Here is a 24134-nt window from a genome sequence, read left to right as displayed (position 1 = left end):
GTAAGTCTCTTTGTAGTGATAGTGGCATGTATTCATGCTTGTAATCAGTCGATTATTCATGTATACATGCTATATGCAACATATATACATGCTACATGCGTTGTATGTAACATTTATCAAAGTAGCAACATTGCATACGTTCAATTCTCAAAAGATTGTGCATTTGAAAACAATTTAACAAAATCAAGAACACAAACTATTGCTTTCCTGCTACCTTACTGAAATTAAAGATTGTTTTCATTATCCGTGGTTTCCCACGTTGAAGGGATTTTACAAATTCAATCCTATTCTATCAACAGCACATCTTTTCACTACACTTCTAATGAAACGGCAAGCATGCGTATTCATATAGAGTCGTATTATAACCGAAAAGTACAGCTGTAGCACATTTTTCCAACACAGATATCAAGTTCGCCGAGGTTTAATCGTCTCGCAGTAAAGAATTTGCGATCTGTTCGGACAACGAACTTGTGTCATTTTTTCTGGCATACTTCCCTAACACAGACATCAAATTGGACTAGGTTTAATCGCGTTCGTAAGAAATCTGTTGGCACTAGGAGGCTTTGTTACTCTCTCTGGCGTACTTCCCAAGCAAGGACATCAAAATGATCTAGGTTGAACCACGATGTTAGAGAAATCTTGTTGAAATGAGGAAACTTTGTCACTTGTTTTGGCTTAATTCCCAAGCATAGATATCAAATTGGTACAGGTTTAGATCATCGTAAAGAATCTTCCAACCAATCACGAAGCGAGAATTCTGATAGAACATAGCTTCATTATTTTCAATTTTTCAATAGTTCAACATCAAGGATCCATACTTTTCTTCATTTGGGTCAATTCTTAGAAGATTTTCCGATCGATTGGTGTAACAATATTGAAAATCGATCGGAAAACCGCTAAGCTATTAGCGCTCAAAACCTTTCATTTTTCGTGACGCTCGCATTTTTCGATTTTGTACGAGTGGAACTGGAATGACATCTTATCTCAAAACTTACCGTAAGACCTAGTCCTACGTCAAAACAATGCGTCCTGGAAATCAGCAGCATTCCAATTTGTGATAGATTTTCACCACAACGAACAACGGCCCTACAGCCTCCAGCGAGCAGAGTTTCAATGGAGACGCACCATCCTCGTTGCTTCAGTGGTCCGATCATATCCTCGCATCGGTACATCGGTACGCTCGGGTCAACCGAAGGATCATAATGTTTATGCTGTGCGAGACACGATCTCAGTCAGTCAGTGGTGGAAAAAAGAGCGCAGAGAGCACATGTATGCATGGGAGGAGAGAAAGAAAGAGCGAGCGATTGGCCAACGGGATCGCTGCTTTGCTTTGCAGCCGCAGCAACAGCAGCACTATAGCTGCTGCTGCGGTGCATCTACTAATGCAATAAACATTAAGTATACATAGCGAGCGTTATAGCGGCGTTCGTTGTATTGGCGAGCGGCCCGTTGCATCACCGCGCACAAATACAACCACCCTCGGAAGGGGCCAATTATTGTTAGAATCTTGAGTCGTTGGAACGGTTCTGCTGCTGCTGTCCCGTGTGCGTGCTCGCTGCTGGTGGTGGTGGTGGTGATGGTGGTAGACCGTGCCGCCGCTCCGCCGCACCGTGATGATCGGTTTTTGTAGCATGCGATGACGGTTGGTTTGGCTTTGCTCTGAGGGTTCGGGTTTAGACGGTGTCAGCAGATTCGTTCGTTCGGCCTACTACTAGTAGCAGCAGGCTGCAGCAGCAGCAGCAGTCAGTCAGTCAGTGTCGCACTGAGAAGGGAATCCGACTATCTATCGGACGTATAGCAGCATAGCATAGCCAGCAGGTTTGCGTGTGTGTGCGGCGCGCACCCGTGCGCCGGTTACTATGATCATCATTGTGCGCCCGCTCGGCCACCCCAAAATCCAGCCAGTATCGGTGCTGATTTCCCCCCGGGTTGTTGTTGGTAGTTCGATCGCTTCTCTCCGGTCGCACAAGTGTTCGGGGTTAGTACTATAGGGTTTTCTTCTTAGTCGTGGAACCGTTCGCCGTTCTGACATTGTGATCTGGTTGGCTGCTAGTTGGCTGCCACTGTTGCGCTGCTGCTGTTACTGCTGTTGCGGCTCATATGGTGATGTGTTTTTTTTTTCTTCTCAAGCGCGCGGGATGAAAATGCGCGCCGTGCGGCGGCTGCGGCTGCGGCATCTCTTCTCTAAGTTGTAGGGCTTAATACTAGATGCTTCGGCGGAAACCAGGCATTTCGTGTTAGAACGCTGACTAATGTGAACGTGCTGAGACTTTCCGTGCGCAGAAGTGTGTTACTGGGTATAGTGTTACCGAGCGCAGCCAATTTGCTGGTGGCCTCAAAGTGTAGTTAGGGGATATCCGCGCGCGTGTTTCAACCATCCACCACCCACCCACCGACCCAACCGACCCGCCGAGTGCTGCGCGTTCCCCCTCGGCACGAAGGCGGCGGCACCCGTATCAAGAAGGGTTCGCATGAATGTGACTTCATTCAGTGTGATCGTCGGTCGGTGGCAACAGCGACGGTGAAGAGTTTTTCCAAAGTTCAACAGTGCTATCGTTCCAGGTTTCGAGTGATTTTTTTTTCGCTGTTAATTCTCTGTAACGATCCAATTACTCTCGACTGCGGTACTGATGGTTGTTGGAGTAAGTGTGTTTGCGGATGAATTGACGCCAGTGTGACGAGTTGATTGAAAACACATTCCCGCGCGCTGAAGAAGAATCTTGATATTGTTCAGTGAAGCGCGCAGTTCGGTTCGGTGGTGAACGCAACGCTCAGCAACGAAAAGGGCGTGACTATCACGCGCGCACACATGTGACGAAGCGGCGGTCAATTGGAATTTTTCGGGGCCCCAGTTGTTAGGTCGAACCCAGTGCAGTGGTTCTGCTCACGGCGAAAAGCAAAGCTACGCGACTTTCGGTGATTCCGGTGAAGCAAAGAAGAAGAAAAAACGACGAAGGGAAAAAGAAGAGCAAAGCAGAGCAAACCGTGTTCGGCGGAGTTCAGTTCCGAGCCAAAGTAAGGAGCGAAAGAGTGAAAGACGGGCACAATTATTCCAATTCTTTGAAGAAAAAGAAGAAAAAAATTAAGGACCATACCACTCAACATCTGGCCCCTTTGTCGTCGTCGTCCTCCTCCTTCAGCTCGTCGGTTTGCGCATCCGATCCGATGGCGATGTGAGTTTTCGAACCCATAAGCGTGTGTTTTGTGTGTTGGTTGGTTTTGTGCGCTATTTTTAGAATGTACTAACTTCAAAAACACTCTTCTGCTTGCTGTGTGTATATGTTTCTCTTGAGCTACTGCTGTTGCCCGTTGCTGCTGTTCAGCTAATACATATATATATTATAAATGTACATTTGTTGTGACCATTCATTATTGCATTAGAGAGACAGACACCCCAACTGATTTGCCTGCTGTTTTGTTACTGCTTAAGTGTGTATCTTGCTGGCCTGTTGGCCCGTACAGCCAGCCAAGCCAGCCAACCAGGCAGGCAGCCAGCGTATTTTGTTTGATTATCTCAGCGACTATGTTATCAGCAACCGCTGGCACGAAGCAGCAAAGGAATCGAGTGGTGTATGGCCCTGTTATTATTATTGCTTCAACTGCTTCGAAACGCGATAGCAGCAGCGTCTCCATCAGCACATTTAAGGCCATCTCTCTTCTTCCTCTGCCCGTCGCGGCGGTCGGTGTCGTCGCTCTTTTCCCCCCGAGCCCGGCCCGAGCGGCGGTCATCGCGCAGCGCTAAGAAATAACTAGCAAGAACTGTGACACCAGACGAAGAACAAATGCTGGAATGAATTGTCATTGTAAGTTAAATTTGAATTTATTATTATGATACCATCTCGGCCGAGCGCGCGCGCACACATTCGCCGACATTCACAGTGACCGACCAACCAGAGTGACTGATGAATGTGTACTTATTGCACATGTATGGAAATGTATAAGTAGACTAGAACTGCATGCTTGTATTTCTTTTTTTTTCTTGTATGTGATGTAGAGGACGCAGAAGAAGCGACTTACCAACGACGACGGTGACGATCGGCGGTGGATCGAATCGAACCGTTGCCAGCGGACGTGCTGGCGGTTCCATCGATGCCATCGCCGTCGCCGCCGTCGGTCGTCGTCTAAACTATGGTTCTAAGTCGTCGCTAACATCTAACACCCGTGACCTGCCTGCACTGGGCCTAAACTAGCAGCTCTTTATCAGTGAACAAAGAAACTCGTTGTGTACGAAATGGAAGGCGAGGATGGTGATGGTGATGATGATGATGATGATGATGATGTGTACTACTTACAACATGCTCCCTCCTGCTTTCTCAAACTCTCTTTAGTAGCGTGGTCATTCGCTGATGGTAGATTAGAAATTGACTAGCAAACAGGATTGGTTGAAGAAAGGAAAAAACGCTTTCGGTGATCTTGCATGGAACAAGCTGGATCTAGATTTAACTCTTTCATACCAACTTTCATTTAAAACTAGGCAGAATATCTATCAAACACAGCATGAGTGTCCTTCATCGTTGTTTACTGTTTATAATAAATTTGAGCCTCTAAATAGGGCGAAACTGCCACTATGACAAAAGTTAGAAGTCCTCTATATTTTTTCTCTCCGTGAGTAATTCTCGCTGAAACGGGGCCACTACTGACACGAGATGTTCAAATGTTGAAACTTCTGCACCTAATTGGTTGAAAATGGTTAAAAAATAAGAATTACACTTTTGGTACCTCGAAATAGTGGACCCCTCGTTCGCCAAGGGGCCTAACAATTAAAAAAAAGTTGATTTTTGAGCAAACCTTGCAAGACCACGAAACAACTAACAAATGGCCTGGTTCTGTAAAGAAGAACAGGACTTTCAAATGGACTAAAAAAAATTTTGGCGGCCATATTGGATTTTATCAAAAAATCGTCGTTTTCACCATGCCCCCAACCGATTTTCATTTTAAAACCACCATTAAGTTTGATGTGCAACGGCATTAACTAAATAAAACAATTAATTTTCTGTAGCAAGACATTCCATTATATGAGCGTTGTAAACCTTGATACAGATAATTAATTGTTTCGTTTATTTAATGCCACTACACATGTAATTTGAAGAATGTTCCTCATAGCATTTTGTCTCGGCTTTCCGATGGTGGTCTTGAAATTAAAATTGGCTGGGAGAATCATGGCGAAAACGGCGATGTTTTGATAAAATCCAACATGGCGGCCAAATCCAATCTCTTCTTTACAAAACCGTGTCGTTTGTAGTTTGTTTCATAGCAAATTTTGGAAATATCACAATAATTATATGAAAACTTGTTGAGCCCAAATCTTACGATCCGGAAAATATAAATGTCTGTTCAGAATTCAGAAAACTGCGGATACATTTCATTGACCAGTGTTTGCGAAGATGTTTAATCTTTGTATTAGTTCTTTGAGTTCTTATATTGCATAATATAGCTCTAAGATGTTATACATAGAAGACTTTTGGCTGTTCTGGCAACATTTATGTAGTCTGATTAGAGTAAATTGTTGCTAAGAACATGCTTGATCGTTTGCTAACATTAACTCACTTTTGAAAATTTTGCAACTTGGTCCGGTCTAATTTAACACCAACCATATGTATGATATTTGGAATTTACATCATACTGTATACGAAACATTGAAAATGGTGCTCAAATCGATACAGTATACACTGCTCTAGAAGTTGCCTTCGACCATATGGGTCAGAACCTGCTTTTAGCCGAGATAGACCATATGGGTGCGGCTCCAAATTTTGTAAACTGGTTAAAATCATACCTCGTTAATCGTCGCCTTTTGTAACCATTCTGGCGTTCCACAAGGAAGCAACCTCGGACCGCTATTACTATATTGGGACTGGGTAGCACTTTGTGAAAACGAGAATAGAAGTGTAACGTTTGAATGAAAGATTTCAAATGGTAATAACCACTAAACTACTGAACGAAACTGAACCATTTATATGTCGTTGGATAGATACTTACTTACTCTACTTTTTCGGCGACAATCCGCTTATCGAATCAATGCCGAATTCAGGAGCCGTCTCCACATTACTCGGTCTTGGGCTGCCACTCTCCAGTCGCCCCTAACACCCGCTGTTCTAGCATCCTCGTCAACAGCGCTCATCCAACGGGTACGGGGTCTGCCTCGAAGTCGTCGGCCTCTGTCGGGTTCTTTGCTAAATATTGTTTTCGCTGGTCTCTCATCCGGCATTCTTGCTACGTGGCCAGCCCACTGTAGCCTGCCGTATTTGAGTCGCTTCACAATATCCGCATCTTTGTACACTTGGTATATTTCATGATTCATGCGCCTGCGCCACACTCCTTCGTCTAATATGCCGCCAAGAATTGATCGCAGGATCTTACGCTCGAAAACGCCAAGAGCTCGTCGGTCGCTCTCTTTCAACGTCCACGCTTCGTGGCCGTAGAGTACCACCGGGAGAATTAGCGTCTTATAGAGCGCGAGTTTTGTACGGAGTTGTAGGCTACGGGACCTCAGCTGGCTACGTAATCCGTAGAAGGCCCTGTTGGCAGCCGCTATCCGCCTTTTTACTTCCCGGCTCACATCGTTGTCACATGACACTAACGTACCAAGGTAAACAAATTCGTCGACCACTTCATAGATTGATTGGATAGTTGGATAGATAAAATGACCGCAAAATGGAGGGCGTAAGAGGGGGGGGGCTCCTATACAAATGAAATTCAAAACTCGAGGGCTAATCAAGCAAATGGAACCAAATTTGGCATGTAGGGGGTTTGGGAGATTAAAGATTCGTATTTTAAAGGTTTGAAAGATCCATATTGCTTACGTGTCCTGAGTTCTCTATGTTGCTGTAGTTGTGAGTCCTTACACTGGAATTTGATCCTCCAGATCGGAAGCAGTACAAGTATACGGTTGCACCCAAGTGTTTGTGATTTCTACCTGGCTTCAGTGCTTCCGCCGCATACAAAACCGCTACAATCTACTCAACTCACAAACAATTGAAACTCTCGACAATAGGAGAAAAATTGATAGACTTTTGTTCATCATGAAAGTTTTAGTGGACGAATTGGATTGTTTTTTTTCCATGTGTGGACTCATTACTGCGACCAGTATAGTTGATCTATTGTAATATCGCCCGGGTGGTTTGCTGTATGACCTGCACTGCATTTCTTTTAGCTATAATCGCTATTGAATGAGCGATATTGCTTATTAAGTTTATTATGCGTGCTTGTGTATATTGGGGTTTACCCTTCCTTCAAAGCTTGATCTGCTTTACCCACATATTCCTCGCTGCCAGTAATATCCCATATTATAGCCGTCCCTGACGAGGACTCGTTCGTACCTCTGACCAGTACACTTAACTATAGGAGAGACATTTGCACTGTCAAGAGGCGTCAGAGGGTAAATATAGAATTCAGCATGAAGGAAGGGTAAATGGAGGGGCCTGAGAATAAACCCACGCTAAAGTCACGACATCGAATGGCTTGATTCTACTAAGATTCGACCCACGACCACTCGCTTGTCAAAGCAGACTCGATAACCTTGCGGCTACGGAGCCCCCCTTGGATTCTTCAAACATCCTCAATCAAATCAACTTTAATGCTACTTTACATGCCCTTCGGGGCGTAGAATTTCTTCTCTCTGACTTTCGCCGTACTCAGGCCAAAATGAGCCAATTAGAACTTTTTTTACTTCCTTCGTTAATTAAACCTGCTACAAAAGCGCTTGGACGGCCTTAAGACTGATTAAAAGATGGAATAGTCTTCAGCTCTTTCGAAGCCTTGGCGATGCTTTTCCGTTTTGGATTAGGAAATTATTGGCCCAGATCCTCATCCGTTTCATGTTCGCGGCTTCGCGCAGTTGCTTACAAAATGGACATTTTAGCCGCCTTTCCGACACGATTTGGATCTATCCGGACATTTATAGTTTCGCTACTGGTACCCGAACACTGTGTTATCAACGCACCTCTAAGCTCCAGTTCTGTCGTGATCTCCTCCAGATCCCTGCACTCGATTACGGTTTCTTGGGAGGGTGCTGTCCCTAGCCCCTTGGCAACAAGCTCCTTAAAGGCTGCGCTCTTGACCGACGAGTTCTTTTGCAGCTCAAAGAGCATTTCTCCGTTTTAGGTCCGTCTTGTCCTCATCACTTCTTCACTCAACTCCTTCAGCTTCGGGGCTTCTCGGACTTTTCGTAGCATCGCTGGGTTCGAAATGTTTGCGTTCACTTCGACAACTAGAGCATTGCCTCTACTCTTCTTTCGCCGAGGCCTGCTCTACTATCTGGCTGATTCCGTTTTGTTTCTTATTATCATTTGTCCTATGGTTGTCAACAGTATCCGTCGTGTGTATTCTTGTCCTTTGATTGTCAATAGTTGTTCGCGTTTTTTTGCTCCTCTGCTTTTCCAGGTGTTTCTCTTTTCCTTCTGTCCGTACGCGGGTTTAGGTTTGCGGGCCCTTTCGGCATCTCCGAACTCCGATACTTTGGCAGTTATTCTCCTCTAGGATCTGACCACTAGGAGTGCTGAAGTAAAACAAATAGCGAGTCTAAATATTAAATGACTCGAGCTTTATGTAATAACCACCCACTTAACTTCAAGTCTAATAACTGGCCAACTTTTTCTTTCCTTCGTTTTCTCACCTTTCTAACAAATTTCTTTTTTTTTATGTTTACCCTTTTGAGTCTTTTCTGTGGTTTTCTGCTTCTCTGTTCCGTTAATTCCTTTTCTATTTTTTTTTATTTGCGTCCGTTCCATAATTCCTCTTATTATCTCCTGCTTTTCCTCCTTTTTTGTCCTTTATCCCGTTTGTCTTCCATTTCCTTTTTTTCTCTCCAATTGTTGCTTTTTTTCTGTTCTCGTTTCTTAATTTTCCTGCTCCCGTATTTTCTCCTATTCTTTTCCACCTTTTTTATCCCATTTTTGCCTTTTCTGTCCAATTTGTCACCATTTTCGTGTTCATTTTCTATGCCGGTTTTTCATCGTTTCACTCATTTTTCTTCTTTTCTCGCCCGTTCTTTCTGTTTTTCTGTCCAGTATGCTTCTTTTGCTGCGTTTTTCCTTTTTTATTCCATTTTCTTCCTTTTTTGTGTTACATTATAGTCATTTTTACAGCTTGGGTTCTGTTCCGTTAATTCCTTTTCCATTTTTTTGCATTCCTCTGTTTCGCTCTTCCTGTTATCATGTCCAACTTTTGCTCCTTTTGTTTTGTTTTTCGTTTTTTCCATTTGTTTTCCGTTTTTATTTTTTATTTTCATTTTCATCTTTTACAGTTCTCGTTTTTTAATTTCCCGCTGCTGTTTTCTTCTTTTATTTTCCTTTTTTTCATCCTGTTTTTTTTTCTTTTTACTTTTTCTCCTTTTCTGTCCAGTTTGTCCAAATTTTCTTCCTTGTTTTTCGCTTTTTGTTTATCATTTTTCCTTCTTTACTCTCATTTCTCTTTTTTCTCTACCGTTCTCTCTTCTACTTTCCAGTCTCCTCAGTTTTGCCTCATTTTCCCTTTTTTTCTCCCATTTAACAGAAGATAACTTATTCTCTTTTTACGTTGCATTTTTCCTCCAATTTTTTTCAGTGTTTCATGCCACTTTTTACTCTTTTTCTATCCTGTTGATTCAGTTTTTGTCAGGTTTACCCCTATATTCTTGCCCCTCTTCTCCTCCCGCTTTCTTATATCCACTTTTTTATTTCTACGTTTCGATTTCCCTTCAATTGCGTCCCGATTTTTTTGGGTCTTCATCTTTATAACAGTTTTCTTCTTTTCTGTCACGATTTACCTTTTTTTCTATTTCGTTTATCCAGTTTTTCCCTCTTTCGCCTTTACATTTTATTTTCAGCAGCAGTAAAAGACGAACTAGCTTTAGATCCATCGGTAATCCGTTTGTGAATATGCTAAGAAATGGTACTTACATTTTAAACAGAAAATGTTTGCGTTTTGGTTTATTAGAAATGAATTTTTAAATTCGGTAAATATTCAGAAAACCCCGAATGTGTTTCGGCTATGACTCAGGAACAACAAGAAATGCTATCATGAAAATTTTATCATTCAAAGATTTGACAAACAAGAAAAAAATATTTAAAAAATTTCTCTGTGACGGAACATAATTTTCCAACTTTTCACTAGAGTTTTCCACCATCACTTCACATTCATTCACATCATTTGTGCTGGATTTGGACAAAACTGGATAGGTTTTTCACTGAACTGCAGTAGCTTTGGACCAATTTCAATTTGATTTGGATGATTTTGGTCGGATTTGGACAAATGTGGATTGAATTTGGACTGATTTGTATCAGATTTGGATTAATTTAGGATTAATGATTAGATTTGAGTTTTTTGTCGGATTCGAATTTATTTGATCGGATTAAATTGGTTTTGGACAAATTTGGATTTCATTTGCACTGACTTGGGTTGGATTCGGACTAATTTGAATCGAATTTAAATCAATTTTGATTTTTAATTTTAACTAATTTGGTCGGATTTGGACAGAACTTGGACTGATTTGAATTGGATTTGGATGATTTTCGGTTAGAATCGAACTAATCTGAATGAAATTTGGACAAATATGCCGATACATCAAATATTTACGAATTTACAAGAGTGTTTGTAGCGACGTGTCAGAGCGATTGAAGAAGGACCGCGGAACTTTCAACGCGTTGTTCTCAAAACCGTGTTTATACAATCGATGAACAGGATTCCTCAGAAAATGGTTAAACCGATTCATTTCAAATTCCTACACAAACTTTCTAATTACATTTTCTTGTAATTTGTTCTCGCCGTTTTTTCTCGCCGATGAACATTTTCTATTTTATGGATCTTTTAAGTGCACAATTTATATTGAAAATCAACACTGATTTTAGTGTTTAATTATTTTTCCAGAATTTCTTTGAAATCGGTTTTGCATTTTAATAAAAATATTTGCTCTAAGATGATTGATTCATAAACTTTCAATATAAGTAATGTCCGATTTAAATTTAAATTTAAAATGTCCGTTGCAATTTTCTTGAAAAATTATTCACTGTAGATCTTCTAATTGTCTTCGTTAATAAATTCATTAAATTTAAAGTTCCCCTTTCCTCTCAAATTTTGCTATAATTTTCAAAATGCCTAACTGACCCATTCCAGCGTTACGGGACACTATCCCTACTAGGCAGATCGGTTCCTGTTTCATTAAATCCCTGGAATTCCAATTGACCAATAATTGTTTATTATTTTACAAGGTATTTGCCAAAAAAAACTGGTTAAACAGGAGGCGACTCACACGGTAACAATGGGTGCTAATTGTGTCCCGTAACGCTGGAATGTGCTCGCTGTATTAGTGTGCAGTTCGTATTTTTCAAAAAACTTCAATAAAAAGTTTGCTACACCTACTGCGCTCTCAAAAATCTAATAATTGATGGAACGATATTCACTCCAAGAAATCGAAGCAACCTGCGGTCGCGAGCGTGCTGGCCGGAAATTTTTTTTTTAAATGACGCAGTGGTTGTTAAAACCCCAAGTATTTAGAAATAGATGTCATATGAAGAAAACAAAATTAACTGGATTTCAGGCAATAATCTTTTATTACCTATTTTGAACTGCAAAGTGTAGATAGATGTTTGGAATTTTATCTTTCGGCTGCAAACTTAGTAAAGTTTACAGATTTTTAACGTGATTGCATAAGCTTAGTGCTGCAAACAAGTAACGAAAGCGATCTCATCTCATTTCATCGCCAGTAATTGAATAGAAACCCGACCGATAGGGATCTTCCATCGAGCTTACACGTAGTAGCACGGCAGCAGCCCGGCAAACGGAACGCGTAACCAGATCGTCTCAGCCAGATCAAACGTGACGCGCGTAGGAAGTTTCTGAAAGTGCGCTTCGGCAGTGCGAAAAAGTCCACCTCGCAACAGCAGAATTGCACCGCAAAAACAAAAGCTGATTCCGCTGTCGATTCGAACGACGACGACGGCAAGATGGGCCCGAGAGAATAGAATATAGCGAGTAGTATACTAAGCTCGTTGGGCACTAGAAGCGAAGCACTCACACACCGCTGCTGAAAGGTTGCTCGAGGCAAGTTCTACACCGCAGCAGCTTCGCGGACAGGGAAGCAGCTGAACCGGCGGAGGGAAAAAAGAAGCGCGCAATGGCAAGTGAAGGTAACGATCGCACGTGTTTCTGCTGCAGCAAAGCGCTTCATCGCTATCGGCTCGCCTGCCTCTCTTGGGCTATTAGAACTTGTGGCGCACTATGGGGCAGAACCCGAAAAAGCTCGGACAAAACCTCAAAATTTTTATTTGAGATATTCTATCAAACTTAATATTCTACGCATAGTAGACACATAATCTATAAGAAATATACATAAATTGTTTTAATAAGTAGTTTTTCAATAGGCATTAAAGAAGGTGAAACACAGTGTAAAAAAAATTTGGAAAATGAAAAAATAAATATCATTTAATCTTTTAGTATCTGGCTACCATGCTGCTAAAAATTCTATACTTTTAAAGGACAATTCACATTAAAGGGATTATAAACTAATAGTTTAGGTGATATTAAGACAGATTTTTTACTAGTAGGCTTTGTTCTGAGGAAGTGTTTTAGAACAAAATATTTGTTATTTTTGTCAATTTTCAATAGTGTGTAAAAAAAGATTTCCACAGATTTCCGCTCTGACACTACCATAAAATCAACATTCAGGGTGTTAACTAGTAATAAGCAAAAAATTAGCTGCTACTAGTTGCGATGTTCGGAGATATTTAAGTTTTCCGAATGCATGTTTTCCGGCATTTTAGGCTACAAATTAGTAAATGCGCGCGCCAGTGCGAAGTTCATTCCTGCTGTACGTTAAATAGTCATGCTTGTGTATGTAAGACATAGCATTTTTATCGTTATGAGATACATCGGAGCCGATAAGGGGAATTCAGGACATTGTAAAGGCGACTACTTAACAGCTTTTTCCCAATTAGCTCTGCTTCAAGTCAAGTTGGCAGTAGAATATGTTCGATTGGACTTTCAGCTCGATTCAACTAGCCTCCATTTTGTTTATTTAGAGTCGAACATGTTGATACGTGTTTGCAGGATAAACAGATTGCTATACTCTGTCAGTTACTCGTTATTTTTTGTGCCTTCTGCCAGGATTTGGCTGAGGCCGATGACAGCCTATCTCGCCACTCATATCCTTTTGCTGCGTATGGCCAAACTAATGAATTAAAAAATTTACATGAATGCACTAAAGCAGATAGTAGGGTAAGTTAACCTATATAGTAAACCTTCTACCTGTAATGGACACTCAGATAAAATTTCGGTATTTATTAGCTTATACTTCTTATTTCTGAGGATATATAACATGAAACAGAACGTACTAAACATAACACACATTTGAGTTGATAAAATTTTAGCTGCATTTCATTATTAATGCTTTAAAATTGACGTTTTCAACAAGTGGGTCCATTATATACAATGCAAAAAATGTCGCCATTACCGGACTCTCTCCATGCAAAATACACTAAAATGCCTATAATGGACCCGGTCGTTATTCTATTGTAAACCGCAAGGGTCCATAAAAGGAAAATGGACATTCCAATCTGTTTTAAAAAATCTGTAAAATATAGATTTGCATCAGAAATTGATATATTTAGGCTTATTCGAAAGTTACTAATTTTGTAAGTACCATTGGTTGGGTAGCGCAACGAGTTCAAAATAATGTATAGAAAGGTCCACAAATGGTTGATTTACCCTATACCAGAATAATAATACTAAATTACTCTTGATATACAGATTGTGATAATTTGTATAGGAGGTCGTCAGACTACCAATTTCGACTACTTAAAAAAATGTGTTTGAGTATTTAAAATATTTATAACTTGATTCCCGTAAGTTCTACAATTTTGGTATGTTCAGTAACTTTACGTAACTTTACAGGACAAACAACTTTTCTGAAGACACAATATTTCTAAAGTCATTATTTAAAAAGTTAGATCTCAACGCCATCTATAGGAATAAAAATGCAACTACTTAAAATTTACAGAAAGATGCGCAATTTTATAACAAACAATGTTGCTGAAGACAAGAAAGCTTTACGAAGCATATGAAAGAAGTTATGAGGTTTTGTCCGAGCGCCGGATCAATCTGCCCCACTGTGTGGCGGTAGCTTCTGCTGTTGTAGTGGCTGCTATGCTTCCCAACCATCACAGCAATCGGCGATGATGGCGAATTGAGCAGGGCATTGAAAAGCCGCAACCGCTGTCGCCAGTGCCCCGCGCCGCCATCGCTCGCTACCACACACACTCCCTACAGTGAGTAAGCAGCAATTGCATGCGAGTGCTCAATAATAAACCGCACGGCATACAACAGCAAACACTACTGACCGAGGTACTAATCGCCATTTTTCCGCGAGACTCGGATGCGATGATGCACTGAGACTAACTAGCTGATTGGTGGGCAATTGTTTTTTTTCTGCTTTTCCTAGTAGAACAACAACTTCCACGTGACGTAACCTAAAGGGGGTAATAATAAAAAGCAACAACTAAAACTAAAATATCATCATCAATGGTGGACGGTAGAAGTAGGAGGAGCGAGCGGAAGGCCGACGCGACGCGACGCGACGGCCGGCTGCTGGGAAATCGTTATCGCCTTCTTTGCACTGCAGCTGGTCGCGGCACCACCGGGCCCCAGTGGTGCACCGTAGATGAAATGCATTAGTAACCGCACTGATGCACTGATCTATCTCTATTCTCGGCAAGTTCTAGGTCGTTTGGTTTACTAGAATGGACGACGACCAGAGAGTAGTGGTGGAAATAAGGTTTTGCTCCGATTAGGGGAAAATGGTAACTAGGGCAAATGTCTTACTTTTTTTTCGGTGGCGCGAAGGCGCAGCAACTGTAACTATGGTAACGCAGTAGTAGTCCATGAGTTTTGTTCGGATGCGTGAAAGGTTCATTTGTAGCAACCATGACATTCACAAAGAGCAATTTTTGATCTCCAACTCCATAAAAACACCAACAAAGTAAATTTTTGATCGATCGTTTTAAACTTAACTCTACAATAGATGAAACTTTGGCTGTATCAAAATAAAACATATTGTGGATTTTCGGTTTTACAGTCAGCTTTATATCGAAAACGGCTTTTTTTTACTGCCTGACGTTTCGGCCTTTGGTTTTGGCCTTTTTCAAAGGAGTTGTGCACTACGGTCAAAAGGTTTAGGTGTGTACATTATTTTAGGACCATATTAATGCATTTAGAGCCGTTGAAATTTGAACTTCCGTTCGTTGGCAATCAACGACTTTTACAAGTAATCAACGACTAGATAAGAAAACGTAACCACATTTCCTTTGAAAAAAGGTAAAACCAAAGGCCGAAACGTCAGGCAGTATAAAAAAGCCGTTTTCGATATAAAACTGACTGTAAAGCCGAAAATCCACAATACAACATACCTCAGTCGATCTTAACAACCAAAATAAATCATTGATAGCAAACCATGAGTTCTGAGAGCTAACTAAGCTTGTTTCCATGAACTTGTTTTAAAAAAATATTCAAATATTTTGAAGTATGGTAAAATTTAATCCTTGGTGGGCCTCCTTGGTATAGCCTTCCAGTTGACCTCGAGGTACGACGCTGGTCTAACAACCCTGTCGTCGTATGTTCGAATCTCTAACAGCTGGTTGTAAAGTCTATAAAGACAGAAGGTCAAGTTTCGAAAACGTAATGTAAGGCCTAGACTTTACTTTGCTTTTTATTTATTATAGCATCTTAAAGTTACAGCCTGCTGTGGTTCAAACTTTCACCAATATCTTGTGTGAATAAGTTATTTATACATAGATGCATTTACAAACATGCAATACATGCAATAAAAAATCAACAGGGGAAGAAGAAACGGGTACGTATCGTACCAACCGTTTCTGATTAACTGTAAATTTGTTTCGTTGGGAGTATCTTTGCTAATAAAGGTTAAGTGATACTCCGGACCCTCGGGAATGAACTTATGGCGTTAACCAAAGTCAGGCTACAATAGGCCAAGGTTATAGCGCCTTATTTCGCTCTCTAAAAATAGATTAATCTCATTAGGCCAAAAAAATTATCCGCGCAAACTAACCGAGTAAAGGCCCAGACACAATGCATACGGATTTTACTACGTTGTGGATATTTGACAGAAAACCCATGAGAAAGCTGTCAAATTGCCGCAACGCACAGTGGTCCAATCAGCGAAATACGTGATCGTGTGATATTGCGCCAAAACGTGAAGTTTTTCGCATATAGTGTCTTTAGGAACATTTCTTGGTATAACAAGCCCTTTCTTGTGAGAGAAATCTTTGGGTGATTAATTCCCTTAAAAGTGAGATACGAAATTTATTTTCTCGTACATTCGAGATACAGGTTTGGTACTTTCGACGAAGTTATAGTAAATATCAATGAAAACAACTTTGTCAAAGACACTATACTTGGATCTCTGCATGGAAATTATCTATGAAGCGTTATTTGTTGGCAAACCTTTCAAAACAGTTTTTAAACCCTGACTTATTCTGGTCAACTTTTACGTGTTTATAGTGTTCTAAGAAGTTGTTTATCTTGCTAAAATCAACATTTTATTAGAATATTATTATACGTGATTTTCTGAAATTTCTGAGATTTTGAGCTTTTTTGATGAAAAATAGTATTACTTGAGCTTAAATATTTTCCAAGCTGGCAAATGGTGGCAGATGAAACAACTCGTACTTAAAAGTACAACGTTGCCTATTTTAGTTTTTGTTTGAATAATGTTAATTGTTAACTGCTTGTCAATTCGTGTTTTCCAATTAAATAGTTATTTAGTTATTCCGAGAAAATTCGGCCTTCTTTGACTGTAGTTGAAATTCGGCCATTTGGATTTCGGCCATTCGTGATTCGACCATTTGTGTTTCGGCCATTCGGTACCAACCCATTATGAGTGTGATCTTTAGAAAAGACACTAATCGAAGGTATTGAACCAAATAGACTTAAGAAGTTAGTTATTTGGAAGCTTTTCTCTTATTAATTGCGTCAAATAATTTTAAGTCTACATTCATTTTCGACTCGAAAATAGACGAAAAAATTGCTGGTAACTCAATTTGTTAGAAAAAGATTGTCAACGTAAACAAAATGGCGTTTATTGCATCCGAAGTACATTTAAATTGTCCTATAAACATGACTGAGATGCATTTTTAAAACAACTATAACTTTTGAGGATACAAACAGATACAGACAATTGACACTCGCTTTTAAAGATGTTTTATTGTACTTTTAAGTAGGAGTTATTTGATCTGCCACCATTTGCCACGTTGGGAAATATTTAAGCTCAAAGTAGTACTATTTTTCATCAAAAATGCTCAAAATCTCCGAAACTGCAGAAAATCGCGTATAATGTTCTACAAAAACGTTGATTTTAGTAAAATAAACAACTTTCTAGAACACTATGAGCACGTAAAAGTTGACCAGAATAAGTGAGGGTCTAAAAACTGTTTTGAAGGGTTTGACCACGAATAACGCTTCATAGGCGATTTCCATGAAGAGATACAAGTATGGTGTCTTTGACAAAGTTGTTTGCATTGATATTTACTACAACTTTGCCGAAAGTACTAGACCTATATCTCGAATATACGAGAAAATAAATTTCGTATCTCACTTTTAAGCGAATTAATCACCCAAAGATTTCTCTCACAAGAAGGGGCTTGTTATACCAATAAAAGTTCCTAAAGACACTATATGCGAAAAACTTCACGTTTCGGCTCTATATCAAACGATCACGTATTTCGCTGATTGGACCACTGTGCAACGTAGTAAAATCCGTATGAATTGTGTCTGGGCTTTAAGAGTTCTTCTCTGCAGGAGTAGCATAGAAAATAAACTCCCATTCGACCCGTCAACGTCTGCAGAAGTGCAAAAACATTCAAATGGGAAGGTAATCGAATATTACTCTCTAATTTTTTATACCTATCGTTCAAGGAGTACAATATAAGTACTAAATGAGTTCACTTATCTTGCGTAATCCAAATGAAAGCTGCTCTCCATACAAATAAAGCTTCTAAGCTGGCCTCCAAATGCGTCGTTCACATACTTGTTGATAGGAATTCATGTAATAAATTATGTCTTCAGACAATTAGTTTCATCCCTTGCATCTTGAGCTGCAGTATTTTTCCGTGATAATTTCCGCAGCATTGCAAACTCCTAAGCAATCCTTCTGCAAACTCCTCCCAGCTCCAAACAAAAATCCGAGCCTCGCGTCCAAAAGGCAAGCCGATCACTCACTCACTTAAAACTTATCCGTTTAACGCTAATCACATTGCAATGCAATTGCCATTTATTTAAGAATTTTCGGAGTGAAAAATTCATGACGCGAAAAAATATATTTCGACCACTCGCGGTCACAGTTTGCTGCGATCCACCGAAAAAACTGGCGAGAATGCCTTTTGAGATCAAACGTGTTTTTTTCTTGCAAAAATGAATAATGAAATTACCGTTCTGATTCAAACTTCGAACACTTAAGCTATGCTGAAACTTTCTTCGAAGAAAAATGTTCGAAAACATCTTTATTCTACTCCCATAAATGGTTTAATAGCATGACAATTTAATTATTTTCGAGTAAAAATTTCATGGTTGATATTCAAGCCCGAATATTTCAGTCTCAGACATCGAACACTTGTATTACTTTCACAAGTATTAATGTTTTTAGTGTCATTTAACTTAAATAAGTGAAATTTCATTCGTTTTCTAAACACTGTCTTTTTAAATCCACCTAACAGTATGATTAAAATTTTTCACACAATAATTAGGTTCAATCCGTACTTATGTAGTCAATTGCTAATATTTTCAAACTCTATGTACTACACCTGAAGCAAGTTAACTTTGTACAGCTCTACAATGCAGATAATTCATTTTCCCGAAGGAAAAACCGGATATTATTCGTGGGTGTTCGAAGTTTGAATCACACCTCAAAACGTGATTCAAACTTCGAACACTTTTTATTTATCTAATATCTTTAAAATAATGCATGAAATATTGTATTTTGACTATGCTTTAGTACATATATATCTTGCACTTACCTAATAACCGGGAAGTGGGAAGGTAAATGTTCTAAAATTGGTAAAATAATGCAAACGAAAAAACCGCTCCTTTTACACGAAACGCTAAGAGTATGCGAACGAAGTAAAAATCTGAGTTCACACTTTTTTCCAGCGCCTGCTGATTTCTTACAAGGGGTCCTACAGTTCAATGTCATACCTTACCGGATAAAGGACATTCTAACGAATACGGTGGTGTACAATAAGCATAATATTTTATCATATTTGCGATACTAATGAGCATTTTATTCTAAAGTGTTCGAAGACTGTTTGTGTTTGAGACTGTTCTAAGTTTGAATCAGAACGGTAATCGCACGATCGTTATCCAAATTACATACAATAATTACCTATGAAGTCTCAAAATATACTAGTGACGCCAATTCGGAAGCAACAAAAAATGTCGAGCTGCATATGGGCATATAAAATGGTATCAAATTATTCAATTATGATATTAATCAAATTGTTACACTAAAGTCGCTTTTTACACGTTTTTTTACGCGACTATTTTTACGCGAATTTTGAAATTTACGCGGTTTTTTTGACGCGAATTTCGGAATTTACGCGGTTTTTTTACGCGATTTTGATTTACGCGGAACGTATCCTTCGCGTAAAAAGCGATTTGAGTGTATTATCACTTGGAGCCTCAAAGTCCTCGTCATCGTCAGCAGCCTAGAGCCGGGGTGGCTCGTGCTATTTCAAGCAGTCGTCTCCACCAATCTCGATCTTGGGCCACTCGTCGCCAATTTCCCAGTCATCTCAAAGGTCGTAAATCACTTTCGACCTGATCGAGCCATCTTGCCCATTGAGCCCATTTGTTCCTGGTACCGGCGATTGAGTTGCTGAAGAAGAGAACTGTTTTGGTCCCACTGTCGTCTGGTATCACTGTGGCCCACTAACTTTCATCAAATGTACGATGGGAATCTCTCCAAGCGGTGCCTGTAGCTCGTGATTCGTATGTCTCTGCCACTCTCCGCTTTCAGTTTGTACTCCGCCAAATATCTTCGGCAGCATCTTTCACTCGAACATGGCAAAGAATTCGTGAGCAGCGTCACGACCACAAGTTTAGTAAAAGGGTGTTGTACATCGTCAGCTTCGTGCGGCGGCGTATGCTTCATGATCGTTAAATTTTGGGAAGGGCAAAGTCCCGATTTCCTTCTTGAATGTGCCACTTGATCTCCTTACTAGTGTTGTTGTCCGCGCTTATCAGCGATCCCAAATACATGAACTTATCTACCACTTCTGGCTCGTCGCCGTCAACGGTTACCGTTTCCTGTGAGCCTCTTGTTTTCATGAATTTGATTTTCGGCGCATTCATTGTAAGCCCAATCCTCCGCTTTCAGCCTGGCGTAGATTGCCTCTCCCATTGCAAAGTTTCTAGCTATGATATCGAAGTCATCTGCAAAACCTAGGAGTTGGCCATCTTTGGTGACCATCCTCACAAGAGCGATGTTGAACAGCATGCAGGATAAACCATCACCTTGTCCCAACCCTCGTTGCGTTTCGAAGGGACTCGAGAGTCTCCCCGATGCACACGAAACACATCACTCGATCCAATATAGCTCTGATCAGTCGTGTTAATTTATCCGAAAAACCATGTTCGTGCCATTATCATCCATAGCTAGTCTCGATCGACTGTATCGTACGCTGCTTGGGAATCCATAAAGAGATGATGCGTGGGCATGTTGCACTCTCGACAATTCTGAAAAATCTGTTGGATGGTAAAAATCTGGTCCGTAGCTGGGTGAGTCCCCATGAAGGCCGCCTGGTAATTCCCTAGGAAACCCTGTGCTATTGGTGACAGCATATGGGGGGCTCCCATACAAATGAAATACAAATTTTCTCATAACTCTAGAACTATTCAAGCAAGTGGACTCAAATTTCGCATGCGGGGGGTTTTGGAGGTAGCATTTCTTTTACGATGGTTTGAGACCCCTCACCCCTGTGGTAGGGGGATAAGGACTCTCATACGATTAAAACAGAAATGTTTGTGTAACTCAAAAAATAATCGAACTCGGGAAATTCTAGACTCGTCCATAAAACATTAGTCAATAACAAGACCAGCAAAAACTATCAATAGTAACACTAGATGATTCAGGGCAAGACGGCCGCAGGCCGCGAGCGTTACTGGTGACCTACCGTCGGAAGCGCCGGTCATTGCGGGGGGCAGCCGCTATCCGCTTTATTTAATCAGGCTAAACAACAGGGGGAGTTGTTTTCTACTTTACCGTAAGGAAAATTTGTATATTAAACCACCCATGAACTCCTCAGAAATTTGCAAAACTCGAGATTGTGACAAAGGTCATCCGAGATTCACGATTTATGTACAACACAGTTTAATTTGTGGCAATATGAAGTTTGTCGGGTCAGCTAGTTGTTAAAAAATTCCCATCCCATCTGCGAGCACACAGGTTGTAGATTTACTTTCACAACTTGCAACGAACCCGCGAATCAACCTAACCATTTTCATTATCGTTCAGAACATTCTCCACTTAAAATACTTAAGCTAATCTCAACCCCAGCCTGCTACTGGTACAGTGGATCTAATCCTACACTAGTAGCGTAGCGTGGCCACGGCCGGCTGATCTTGATAGAAGAATTTTAACAAGTGAAGGTCTCATCTCGCTCGATGCGGAGAGCTGCTGGTTGACCCTCTTTACCACGCTGCCAGTGCAGCAGCAGCACGTAGTTACTAAACTCGTAAGAACGAACAAAATGGTTCTCAAAAAGCTTAGAACGCACCAGCAGCAAACACTCACCGACGGATCGGACGGCGACGACCGCAACCAACCAAGCAACGGCCGCCGCCGCCGCGCCGTCGACTGATGTCACGTGACGACGCACCGCTTCAGCAAGCCTTCGCTGCCGTTGTTGGTGCGTTGATGGCCTACTGCGCGCTATCAACGACGACGGCTGGGTCCGCACGACCCACGGAATCGTATAGTAAGCCTACTGCAGCCAGTCGATTTACTACTTTTTTCCACCATGACCCACTGGCTTTTCTTCTTTTATTCATCGAATTAATCTATTATGGATCACGTTCTGCCGTAGCCCGCATGCTGCCGTCCCGCTCGCCGATCGACCGACCGACCAACCGAGCTGGCTTACAGAGTTGTGGATCTAAAGTGCAGTGGCTAAGCTAAGTGATGTGAGAAAAGTACACACTTAGCCACTGGCAGCACCAACAGCAGCCGCAGCAGCCCCGTGCTAGTCACATTTCAGTTGTCTTTACCATCTCAGACGCAAAGAATTCCTTGACATAGTTCTGATATAGAAAAAAAAGATCATCACATCTAAAACGAAAATATACCTACTAGACATACGCTTGATAGAAGAAAGATGGAGAGAGAGTGAGACACACACTCTTGAAGCAGAGACGAGAGAGAGAGAACCGTCTGACAAGCCGCGGAGAACCGCTGCGCTGCTGCAGCCTGCGTTTATCGATGCTAACGGGAGGAGTTGCGATGCGGTTGAAGTCATAGTACAATCGAAAGATTTGTTATTTATACTGATTGATATATTATGATATGATATGATTGATATAGATATTGATATTTCAAAAACGGCGACCGACAAAATGATAGGAATTATCGCGACCTAACCAGCCTCTCAGCGACGTGCAAACTATTCGAAATAATAGTAAGCTCGGTGATTTTTTCGCGTGCGAAAAGCTCTGGGTGACGGATGCAAGTTACTGTACGCAGAGGATCTAAAATTGTACTTAGCTGTCCGGTCAATTGAAGACTGTCATAATCTTCAAAAGCTGTTGGGTATTTTCGTGAACTGGTGCCGCAAGAATTGGTTGATCGTTAGTACAGCAAAATATCAGATCATGACATTCCACCGCATTGTTAACCCAATTATATTCGAATACAAAATCGATGATCAGTTGCTTAAAAGGGTTACACATGTCAACGATCTTGGAATTATTTTCGATGCCAAGCTTAATTTCAATTTGAATCGTACAAAAAGCATCTCTAAAGCAACTCGGCAGCTCGATTTTAGCTCGAGATTTTTAAGATCCATGCTGTTTAAAGGCTTTATATTGCTCATTAGTACGACCATTAGTGGAAAATGCGTGTTTGATTTGGACTCCCTACCAACCAGCCTGGAATTTGAGAATTGAACGAGTGCAGAAGCGGTTCATCCGTCTAGCGTTACGTGACCTACCCTGGCGTGATCCTTTGAATCTGCCTCCTGAACGGTGGCGACTAATTGGTCTTGACCCCTTAGAACGTCGTTGGAAAATTCAACAAGCTGTGTTTATTGCTAAGTTGCTGAACGTACTAAACGTGCTAAACGTACGCCGGCATAAGCATCCCTTTAAACCTCACGTTCTTAGCTCTCCATGCACTGCAACGACTTTTTGCGAGTGTGTGTTTAGCTAACAGCTACATTCGTCGTTCGTTCTCGTCGTTCGTCGTTGCAGCCCGGTCTGCTGATACCGATTAGTCACGACGGCTAGTACTCCCACCCGTGAGTAGAATCGAGGAAGAAGAAACGATGTGAGGATAAGCTTGCGCGAGTGTGTGGGTAGCAGAACGTCTGCACACAGCACCGGTGGCTGTTTCTTTTACGCCTGATTGTGCGGCGTAAGCGTTGCATGCTACGTTTCTCATACTCTTTCGCATGTGAGTAGGCATGATTGACTTCTCGCTCGATTCGCAACATTGTTTTTAAAGCACAGTTCCTCTACTGCAAACTTCCGGGCGGTATCACAATAGATCAACGATACTGGTCGCAGTGATGAGTCCATACAGGGAAAAAAGGTGATATTTAAAAGGAAACTAGCAGCTAAAGCTAAAATGACTCACTAAACTGATATATGCTAAAATGATCGTGAGGGACCCGTGATTGTGTATTGACTGTATTTATTCTAAGAATAATGCGGTAACAGCATAGTATAACATAGTTTGATCGCCCGTGCCCGCGATTGATCTAGATCAGCTGAAATTGCACAAAGCACCATCAGAATGATATTTGGGAGTCATTCTCAGTGTGCATTTTCTGGCGATCCAATTTTTTGTGATGAGGGAAAGGAATGTTAGTCCTACACTTGCTGCTACTAGAGACCGAGGAATCCTCTGTATAATCCACAACCAGCCACGCATTTTTTGGACTAAT

General features: G+C 41.0%; 1 protein-coding gene across 2 annotated transcripts in view; it reads left to right on the top strand.

The window, feature by feature from the left end:
* Positions 1 to 1869: 1869 nt before the first annotated feature.
* Positions 1870 to 24134, top strand: part of LOC128744050 (uncharacterized) — an 82169-nt gene continuing 59904 nt past the window's right edge. The window contains exon 1 of one of the 2 annotated variants that reach the window (XM_053840803.1): positions 1870 to 3173. The gene's annotated coding sequence lies outside the window, so the exon portion shown is untranslated. Of the gene's footprint in view, positions 3804 to 24134 lie in introns of both variants that reach the window. The other variant, XM_053840802.1, reaches the window with a different exon arrangement.

The sequence above is a fragment of the Sabethes cyaneus genome, chromosome 3 (assembly GCF_943734655.1).
Source record: "Sabethes cyaneus chromosome 3, idSabCyanKW18_F2, whole genome shotgun sequence".
In the NCBI taxonomy this organism is placed as follows: domain Eukaryota; kingdom Metazoa; phylum Arthropoda; class Insecta; order Diptera; family Culicidae; genus Sabethes; species Sabethes cyaneus.
Note: the sequence above shows the minus strand (reverse complement) of the source record. Positions and strands in the feature narration are given on the sequence as shown.